At 34.7% G+C, this 11,513-nt stretch overlaps 1 pseudogene; it reads left to right on the top strand.

Annotated features, from left to right (window-relative positions):
• Positions 1-564: 564 nt before the first annotated feature.
• LOC149249313 (uncharacterized) lies at positions 565-1,848 on the top strand (annotated as a pseudogene).
• Positions 1,849-11,513: the final 9,665 nt, after the last annotated feature.

The following is an 11,513-nucleotide window of genomic DNA, read 5'->3' as shown; positions in this document are numbered from 1 at the left end:
ACCAATAGTTTATAATATTCCTTGAATGTTAAATCCCTACCATCCATCTAATAATTATGATAATTAAACTAAAATTATGAAATCCCTATTTCAAAATAGATATACACATTAATAAAAACTTAATATAGTAATATCTCAAAAATTCCCTTAACCAAGATTAAACATTATTTATATATATATATATATATATATATATATTTAATATGATTTTTTATAAAATATATTTATTTATTTATTTCTAAAATTTGTACTGATTTGGAGTACTCTCAAGTAACGAGAGAAATTAACGATGGGTCCACCACTAGATGTCGGTACTGGGGATTGGTTGTTAAACCTATGAAGTCAAATGCTGGAATTCTTTTATAGAGTTAAATAATACAGTAACAGTAGATCTACATCCACATTTCAGGGCTAATACCGTACACATATGAATTCCAAGTTTAAATTGCATTCTGAGTTGGGAAACATGTGGAGTAGAGACGGTTAATCTCTTCTTCCCTCGGAGAGATGAGACCTATTTCTAGTTATTCGTGTCAGTATTTACAAAGAGAATATCTGGGCAGCATGGGCAGTGAGATCTTTGTGTCCGAATAGACAATGTATCTGGATCAATATCTAAATAGTTGGGCACATGACAATGTAACCAACCAGTTTGATACTGAGCAGCTCCAAAATAAATAGTTTCAGTATGTAGAGAATGTTGAAGGGTACCCAACTTCTGATTATCCAGCTTCGAGCATTACAGGCAATGAGGAGAACTCTTCCATGGCTTCGGATGCTTCATCTCGTCCTCAAAAGTTGCCTCTACCTCTGCATGCGGAGGATATTGAGTTTGAGTAGGACAAGCAAGCTGTTGGGGCTGTGATAAAAATGAGCATCTTGTTCCTCCATGAACATGAATTTCACAAGGAGAAATGTCTGAAAGGTGGGAAAAAACGAGGATGACTATGAGCATTCTCTATTTCTCCCGGACACATCAAGCTCTCCTATACATAGAGAAGAGGTATATATTATGTTTTTCATATATTTGTTTGCGTCATGAAATATAAAAATAATGTTAAGATATTATTGAAAAGGAAAACATTAATTTTAGAGATAAATAGGTGGAGTGGTGTGACAAATTGTTGTCATTTTCTTTTACATAGATTGTTGTCATATTCTTTTTATCTAGATTAGATTATTAGAGTTATAACATATTTGCTACATGAAGACCTCTCGTAATATTGATTATATAACCATATTAATTATATAATCAAATTACCTCCTCGACTTCTTGGTAGCAAGAACATGAAGGTGTTTTTTCCATATTTTTTGCTTATTCAGAGAAAATAGACAATACAGAGAGACATTTGTAGTAGAAAATGATTTTAGTATAGGTTGAAAATAAATTCAAATATATATGGGTATAAGATAAGAAAATAGACAATACAGACAGATAGTAGACAATGATTTTAGTATATGTTGAAAATAAATCCAAATATATATGGATAGAAGATAAAAAGGGTTTAAAATAAGGTTTAAAACAGTTCATCAAAATGCTAGGCACTTCCTTGGCATCAGAAGGATATACACTTTGCTGGAATAATCTCAATAATGAATTTCCTTAGAAGGATATACACTTTGCTGGAATAATCTCAATAATGCATTTCCTTTGAAGTCATGGTACTTGCTTTTTTGGGTTAGCTCATAATCTATTCTGGTCGCATTTAAGTTAGGCCACCCACCTAATATATACATAATTTAATGTAGCAGGGTGGCTTTATGGAAAGCGAAGTGAATATGGAACAAAAGCTGCAGCTACGACTAGTCGAAAGCCTTGATTATAGCCTAATTCCAAAATCTTGTTGAACTGCACTTAATTTTATCGTAGATTTTGGAAGATAACCGATAGGAAAGGAAAAAATTATATATTTATTTATCAAATTTCAGAATATTTTAGAAATCCTCAATTGAAACATAACAATAAAGTTTAAATATGTGGTTTTTTATCTCATCCCTGACTCGTGAAGTTTAAATATGTGGTTTTCTTATTTCATCGTGTGACTGATAACATGGTACAATGATTGTATTATTTTTCTATTAAATTTCGGAATATTTTAGAAATACTCAATCTAAACATAACCATAAAATTCAAATATATGTGGTTTTTTAATCTCATCTTGTGAATAAGTGAGGAGCAAGGCTGTATGATAAGATATCTACTCATTAAGCTATCACTGAAATCAGAGCTTCGATGGTAAAGGATTATATTTTTAAGTTGGGCATTGGTTTATTGCAACTATATATATATATATATATAACATCCTTTCCTTTGCATTCACGATGTTATTGGACAAGAAAGGAAACTAAGTCCTCTGAATTGATATGGATTGGTGAGTACAGAAGGTTAATACATGTTTCGAAGTCTTGCGATCCCTTTTACCCGATGGAGCCAAGGTAAGTCTTTTAGATACAATTTTTTAATAAGTGCTTTTTTATTGTTTTTTATAATGGGTTAGTTGCCACAAATGTGGTCATGTTATTCTTTATCTCTATATTTTATATCCATTATTTGGAACTTTAATATAAATTTTTTATTTTTTAAAATGATTAAATGGTTTACACAATGAGATATTCTCTAGACGGGCCAGAGTATGTCAAAATTCACCATTAAAACCACTGGTAATTAATTTAAAGTTGGAATATTATGGATAATATCTAAATGCCTAATGCATGCTTTGCTTCTTAGCGCTTCTGAACATTGTGTTTTGACTTTTTTTTTGCTCATGACTATCAAGATTGGTAGAGGAAAGGTCTGGCGGTGCCGCTGAATACAACTTCATGAGAGAAATTTCTGAACATTGTGTTTTGACTTTTTTTTTGCTCATGACTGTCAAGATTGGTAGAGGAAAGGTCTGGCGGCGTCGCTGAATACAACTTCACGAGACAAATTATCTAGCAGGTGGTGCAATTGAATACACTGTGGTAGAAGTGATGATTGATCAAGGTAATTGGAATTAACTGAATTCCACGTCATATTGTGGTAGCATCATCTCATTGTTAGTTCAAGATAAGGGGAGGAGAAAAACAGTTGAAGGACGTAGTTTCAAAGATATTCTCTGTAGATGAAGTGAATTCATACATAATCTCTCATCTCTATCCGAAATATTTGAGAAAAGGAAATGAACATGTACTTGAATTTGCAGAAATGGTATTGAGGATTTCGTTTCAGCAAGGTACCGATGTTCTTATTTATTTTCGAAGTAAGCTTGTTTTTTCATAACATTTGAGAAAAGGAAATGAACATGTACTTGAATTTACAGTAATGGTATTCAGGATTTCGTTTCAGCAAGGTACTGATGTTCTTATTTATTTTCGAAGTAAGCCTGTTTCTTTCATAAGAGAGGTGAAATCCAGCGATCACTAGTGAGCATTGAGACGTACAGGTTTCAGCTTGCTGAAGTATTGAATAATTCATTAACATGTCAGACAACTCGGCTAAGATATAACATTCCATATGATGAATTACTTTGATTAAAAATGCTGCTATATCGGATGGTTGTTTTGATCAAATAGACATGATGTTCACTTTTACCTCTGGAGGAAGAGAAATTACTCATTTTTCTTTTAAAACAAACAATGAAAAAAGGAACACAATCGTTCTACACATTTTCTTAAATAAGGGTGTAAAAAAATCCCAGGTGTACAAAGGTCTATATAGAAACGTAAACCCTTCACTTTGATCAGATTGGTTTTTTACACATTGTTCATACTATAGTACGAGCTTTAATTCTTAAAAAAATCGACCATACACGGAAGATAATTTCCGCTTTGTTTTATGGAGTTCACAACATTAAATCCAGTTGAAATACAAAAGAAAATAGATATTCATTCAAATTAACATTAAATCCCTTTGAAATACAAAAGAAAATACATATTCACTCAAATTAGTTAATATACACAAACAAACTTCTTAGCGGATTTCAATGAAGAAATATAGAAGAAATGATCAGACTACCTCGTCTCTAAAACTAGGTGATAATTTCATTACATCTTTCTCATGTAAATGCCTCGCTCTTGCAGGATGGAGGCTCCTTTCTCCAAGTAAACCCCTAGTTCTTGCTCGATAGAGGATTCTTTCTCCAAGTAAATCTCTGGCTCTTGCTGGACAGAGGCGCAGGTCAGTCCATCGGTTGCAACAAGCATCCTCTGGATTTGGCTTAAAGGCATGGGAAAAGTTTCCGCTGGAGGGTATCGAGCAGGCTTTGTAGCAGGTACCAAGTTTCCACTAGACTGATACTCCGATAAAGAGAACAGACTACACACATGTTAGCAGGTGGTTACAACTAAACATTCGACGATTGAACATACAGTTAAGAGGCATAAACTAAGGAGTCAGTTCGGTCTGGATCCAATGGTGTAAAATGTTTTAATCTTCTAAGAATCAATTATAGAGTGCAAATTGCGCTAGCATAACAGCCAAGGGAGTTCTTCCAAGAAGGAAATGCCTTACAGCGTAACAAAAGTATGTACATGCAGTATGGAATAATTTAAAATTAACACACCATTTGCGTTTTAGAAAAGGCATTTTAATCCAATCAATTTCAGACCGAATCATGCACAAAACTAACTCCAATTTCAAGCGTAGTAAGTTATAAATATAACTATAGTGAAAACAATTTCGTTGATGATTTTCTAATCAGACAGTAGTAATGATTTGGAATGTAACGCTATTAGCATAAGACCTTTATAATGTTAAACAATGTCTATGATGCAAAAGCGTAGTAAGTTCTAAATATAACTATAGTGAAAACAATTTCGTTGATGATTTTCTAATCAGACAGTAGTAATGATTTGGAATGTAATGCTATTAGCATAAGACCTTTATAATGTTAAACAATTTCTATGAGGCAACTCTGAAATGAACTGGAATTCAAACAAAAACACGTCGTGGGAAAAACATCATCCACGGCGGAAACATATGAACCTCAAATGTCTTTTTCTCACCCAAGTTAAATCGTATCAAATCAAGCTTCAAAACTTTCTCACTCAAGTTAAATCGTCACAGCTCCAGCTTCAAACCCTTTGGGGTCCACAACAAAAATTGAAACGTTAGATAAGCAAGAAAATCAATTTTTAAGAATAGCCACCAGAGAGAAAAGCAAGAAAAGTTAGAAAAAGAAGAAAAGCAATTTCTAACCATTAGAAAAAGCCAAAAAAAACAATTTTAGTTATGGAGGGAAAAGCAAAAAAAAAGTAAACATAGCTGATAGGGAGAAAAGCAAAAAAAAATTACAAAAAGAAAAAAAAAAGCGATTTATAAAGATAGATGATGGACAAAAAAGTAATAAAAGTGATTTGTGGGAACAACTCTTGTCACGGTTGTCAAACCATTGTTTTGTGTCGGAAGCGCTCCACACATCAGAGATTGAGTAAGCTATGCTGACTGCGAAGCCCATATGTGATAGAGGAGGGTTTGTCCTATGCTTGAGTCTCGCCTAGTGGAGGGTGGCCTTCAAGGGAAATGGACCTTTGGTCTGCTCTGCTCTCAAACATCTGCACTGCTCGCTAACCACCTCTGCTGGGGAAATGGAATTGGACCTCCGCTCTGCTCGCGAACCATCTCTGCAGGATGAAATTGAGTTGCTGCCGAAACCAATCACGCTTCTATCTCATATGTATGCCTATGTCTCGTTCTTCTAAGTATGTATGCTTCTGTCTCGTTATTCAAAATTTTTTATATTTTATTTTTCATACTTATATGTTTCATGTGTTTCTAAAGACTGCCTCTCCATCTCTGGTGCATGCTATGTTATATAAGCCAAATTTGGTATCATTTTATCGACTACATCTCCTGCATTATTAATCCTTCTCTTATTTGTGTGTAACTGCAAAATGTAAAATCAAATGCCTCTCGCCTTCTTCCTTCTCCTTCCATCAATTCGGCTCGAGGTTGATTTAGAGGGTCCTCCTTTCAATTATCCATGGTGCTGACAATAACGGCCCTCCTCTACAGTTACTTACTAGCATCAAGCTCTCTACAGTTATCGCAATATTTTTATTTACAATCTCTCGATGGCATAATATTTAGCTTTTTATGACTCAATTAAGTAGAGGGGCGATGCATCTATTTGACATAATTTTTGTTACATTCATTATTTGCTTAATTTATTTTTTAATGTGCTTAAATTGTTTTGTTTAGATTATTCATTTTTTCAGAGTCTCAACTTTGTTTCAAAATCTTGATTTTCATATATATATATATAATTATAATTATAATTTTTCAATGTTAGTAGTTATTTTATTACATTATAAAGAAAATTAAAGTTATTTTAAATTGTTTTGGAATATGTTTTTTTGAACTATAATTTATTGTCATTCTAATTTAACATGTATTTGATATTGTAACTCTTTTATTATTAATTTAAATAAATTGATTTTAAATGACAATCAACTATATATATATATATATATATGATGAATTGTGGTTTATGATATATGTTTATATTTATATTGTTTTTTTTATTGATACAATTCTTTTAACACGTAAGAAGAGGGTGTAAGGAGAGAGAAGGAGAGAGGGAGTTAGAGTGTAGATAGACATATAAATGAGGGATGGATAGAAATAGATAGATAGGGAGACAGAAGGAGGGGGTAGGCATGGAGAGACAAGGAGAGGGAATAATGGTGCATGGGAGATAGGGAGGAGGAGGGAAAGACATAGCGGTAGGGGGAGAAAGAAAACGAGGAAGGGAGGGAGAGGGTTTGGTTGGAGAGAAAGGCTCAGGAGGGAGGTTGGCAAGGAAGAAGGGAGAGAGATAGTAGTGGGAGGAAGGAGGAAGGATGGGAGGGAGAGAGATAGAGAGAGTGTGGAAATAGGGGTGGAAGGGGGAGAGAGTGTGACAGAAAGAGGGAGAGGGAGGGAGAGAGGGAGTGGACGAGAGGGTAGGAGATAAAGAGAGTAGTGGGAGGAAGGAGGAAGGGTAGGAGGGGGAGAGATAGAGAGATGGTGGAAAAGATGGAGGGAGGGGGAGAGAGAGTGGGAGAAAGAGGGAGAGGGATGGAGAGCGAGAGAGAGAGAGAGAAATAGAGGGTAGGAAAGGGCAGTAGGGAGGAAGAAGGAAAGGATGAGATAGAGAGGGAGACTGGAGGAGGGATGAAGGCAGTTTGAGAAATGAGGAGAGGGTGAGAGAGATGGAGGAGGAGGAAGGCGAGAGGAGAGAGAGAAGGAGGGAGAGAGAGGGAGGGGAAAGGAATGACAGAGTGGGGGAGAGGAAGTGTGTGTGAGAGAGAGAGAATGTTAAGTAGGTAGAGAAAGATAGAGTTAAGTGGAGAGAGAGACAAAGAGAGACAGAGAGTAAGGGAGAGAAAGGTGGGAGGGGGGCAGAAGAGAGAGCGAGGGTGAGAGTGGAAAGGGGAGAGACATAGAGAGTAGTAGGAAAAGAGAGGTAGGGACATGGAGTGGGAGCTAAATTTGGGGCAGAGAGAGAGAGTGTGTGTGTGAGAGAGAGAGTGTGTGTGAGAGAGAGATTGAGAGAGGGAGGGTGTGTGGGAGAGAGAGGGGGTAAGGGGGGCTACAAGCGAGAGAGAGAGGGAGAGAGAGGGTTGGGAGATAGAGGGGAGAGAGAGAAAATAGTAGATTGATAGAGAGGAATAGGGAGAGGGATGGAGATAGAGATTGCGAGAGATGGAGGGAGGGAAACAACAAGGGAGAGAGAGATGGCATGAGACCGACAACACAACTTTTATATTCTAGAGCTGAATGATTTAACCATTCCAAATTTAAGAGATAAGAAATCAACCATAAAGTTATTTCACCTAAATGATTTAATTTCATAGTATGTAAGGATTAAAATAAAATCCATATCATGCTAATGAATCTCATTAGAACAGAGGAAAATACCATTACATCTATTAACACATAAGCATAAGTAATTCATGCAACATTCCATAACGAATAAACTTAAGAAAATCTTCACATAACAACATGCAACTATAACAGAGAGAGTAAGAATTATCATACTAAACATTCCATGCATCTGACACCAACTAAAACCTCACTTGGAGGGAGGAGCACCACCACCCAGCCATGAATCGCCTCTAATTCCCCCCAAGCCGAAGATCTTGCCAAGGATCAATTGTCCTCAATTGATCGATGCACTAGGAATTTAATACCCTCTTTCATGATTTAGTTACAATTTACGGCATCCCGCTTTATTTTCCATTTGCCTAGGTCTAATCCAAAAACGCTCGTCCTTATCTCCCACAATGCTTTTCCACATAAAATCTTGCCTTTATCTCCCACAAATATTTTATGTCCGATGGATCTTTATCTCCCATCCATCTGATGGATATCCAATCCATCCAAGCTTATCTAGAATCACATCTAGAAGCTTATCATGAAAGATTCATCTCTCTCCCATTCCTCATGGGATTTGGCAAGAGTCTCCTCTCTCTTGGTGCTCCACCCTCGAAGTGATTTATTTTATTAATTTATTTAATAATACATTTTCTTTTCATATTACATATCACCTAGATTTAGTTTAACCCACAAAGGAGGGTATCAAACATAGCTTTCCTCAACTTAGGACTACAACCTTTAACACACAAGGGAGGATATCATACCTAGCTTTAACTTAGCTTAGGTTTACAATAATGTAGTACACCAGGGAGGGGTGTTACATAGGTTCATTCTTATTGAATCATAAGCAAGAGTACTGGAATATGAAATCCATACCTTTCAAATGAAATATCTGATGAAGACCCTCGCTATGGTTTGATGTAGCTTTTGAATGTCCAAAATCCAAACCTGAAAATACACAAACAAACAGATGATCAAAGGAATATGATATATAAATGATTGCATAACACCTATACTAGTGATCAAGGAGACTAGTACATGACGTCATTACTAATGGAAAATGAAATTAAATAAGCAGTACATCATATCCAATGGACAATATAGTGAGAAAGAAATACTCTTTTGTATTAAACTGAATGAAAGTTGCATCAAACCATAGTGAGGATGTTCATCAGACATTTTGTTTGAAATGTATGTATTTCATATTCCAGTACTATTGCTTACGATTCACCTAGAGAAATATTTACTAGTTTGTTTGTTTGTTTCTTACTATATTCAACCATTGAATGTAGGGAAATACTGCCTGTCCTGCAAGATGATATTTGTCTGCCAAAAAGCTATGCATGGTCCCTTTTTCTTTTCTATTAAACCTCTCATGTTGTTTTCATACACAGTGCATTTTCATTGACAAATGGAGAAAAATCCTTTGTATCATTCCATCATCTTCAAAGTTACCATCATGGAAATGTCCTCCAAGTAACTTGGTATGTGGTCCTAGACTTCTAGGTTGTTCTTGATTAGTGTCTCGAACATTGGACTAAGGTTTAAAGTTATCGAGGTATTTTCTCATAATTTTTGGAACGAATTTCTCTTGAGGTCACAAATTCCATTTTTATTTTTTCAAATTTTATTTTTTGTAAAATTTTACAAATTTGACAACATTCACTGATTTTACATATATTCCTATGCTATTAATAGGATTTCAAGGCCACAACTGCCAACAAATTTACAAGGTAAGTTAACTTCTAGACCCTAGCTCAAAATTTTGTAACATAATATTTAATTTATTTTTCCTTTTCTAGATATAAAATTCTCATACACTACTTTTCTTCTACAGGTTTATGAGGCTTTCGAATTTGTGGCTAATTGGTGATGGCCATGACTATTTCTTGCGGATGTTAAACTAGGATCTAGCATACTTAGTTTTTGAGGTATGTTATTAAATTTAAGGTTTTATACATTAAACATTTGATTTAATGTAACTGAATTTCATACTCCTAATATTTTGAAAAAGGTTACAACAATGCAATTGCACTATCACCTTTTGGGTGATGTCATTTTAATAGCATTCTTTCAATCTAACGTGATATCAATATTTTTTCTCTCTTTTTTTGATGACATGAATAATTATGATGCAAGAATAGCAGTATCCAGGAACAAGTTCATCCCCACTGCCACTTTTTTTTTATGCATGGAATTTCTTTATCTCCTCCTCTAAAATTATGGTTCCAATGGTTTAGAGGAGAATCATTATGAGGATGATATCTTGTCCTCATTCATTTTCAAGTTCCATGTGAAATTTGGCCCTTCTTCTTGTGTGTCACCTCTAGGAGGCCTGGTAACCCTCTTCTTCATGCTTATTCAAGCATGTTTTTTTGTTGTTTTGTATTGAGTGCACATAGTGAAAAAAGATACAAGATAAAATGCATTTTTTTCACTCTCTAATGTTTGATGGAAAACAATAACTAGAATTTAAAGGTTATTTTTTTTGTAATTTTACAAGAAATAGTACCTTGACAACATCATTGGTGTGATATCATCGACAACACCATTGAATTTTTTATTGATCTACTTAATTTTTTATGCTATAGGTTTTGGCCTCTTATCCTCCTAATTCATTATGCTATAAATTTTGGTGTTTTTTCTTTGCAACACTTCATGCTATAGGGTTTTGGTTTGACCTTTTATCAAAGGAAAACGTTGTGGAGAAACCCAAGTGATGCTTCTCCACACTCTTGAATGACATCCCTAGAAAAATTGTTGGCTATTATACTAGTATGCCTCACCCAAGGGGATTCAAACAAGGCACTCTATTCATGAAACTAGACAAATTACCAGCAAACAGTTGAGCTAACCCCTTGTGATAGGCTATGGATTCTTGTCCTCTCAATATTTTTAAGACCATTTCTAGGTGTGTTTTCTTGTCTTACATAAAAAAGATCAATTAGACAAGGTTTCTTACTTACTTTGAATTTGTACGTATTAACTCTCCATGGCCAAAGCCTTTGTCTACCATCTAGCATAGGCAATTCACCAAAGTTAAATTACATTTCCAATTTGGCTTCAGCTCCACTTTCTTTTCTGGATTAATAACAATGTGTACAATTACTAGAGGTTTAATACTCGGTTTGATCGTTGGTTACCAATTGTATAATGTGATAGTCTATAATGGTTATATTTGAAATTGTATCACCAATATGATTTAGTTATGCTAATCTGTTAGTCTCTCTCTACTTGGTTTTTTTTAGTTCTTTATACTTGTTTTTTTTTTAGTTCTTTCTTTGTTAAGGTTTAATAATACAAATCTCTCTTCTTAGCTGTAAAAAAATATTAATTTCGAGGTTACTTATATTCGTCTTCTTCATAAATTCCATTTCCCTATCCTTTACTATTTCCAACAATTGTGTTATTCGTCTTCTTCATGGTTATATTATCTACCAGCTCTATCATGAACTATTTTACTACTGGTAAATTCCATTTCCCTATCCTTTACTATTTCCAACAATTGTGTTACAGGAATTGACACCTACTTCATTTCCCTAGAAGATGTAGTAAGTACTTTTGTCCTTGTTGTCTTCTTTATCTCTTAATTTTGTGTAATATTACCGATACTTTTGTGATACTTTTGTCAAACTTTGTTGTGCTTAGCTTTGATACAACCTGTAATATCCCT

Source organism: Pinus tabuliformis, chromosome 7 (assembly GCF_031772625.1).
Source record: "Pinus tabuliformis cultivar Carrire ecotype Pingquan chromosome 7, CPIR1, whole genome shotgun sequence".
Taxonomy (NCBI): Eukaryota; Viridiplantae; Streptophyta; class Pinopsida; order Pinales; family Pinaceae; genus Pinus; species Pinus tabuliformis.
Note: the sequence above shows the minus strand (reverse complement) of the source record. Positions and strands in the feature narration are given on the sequence as shown.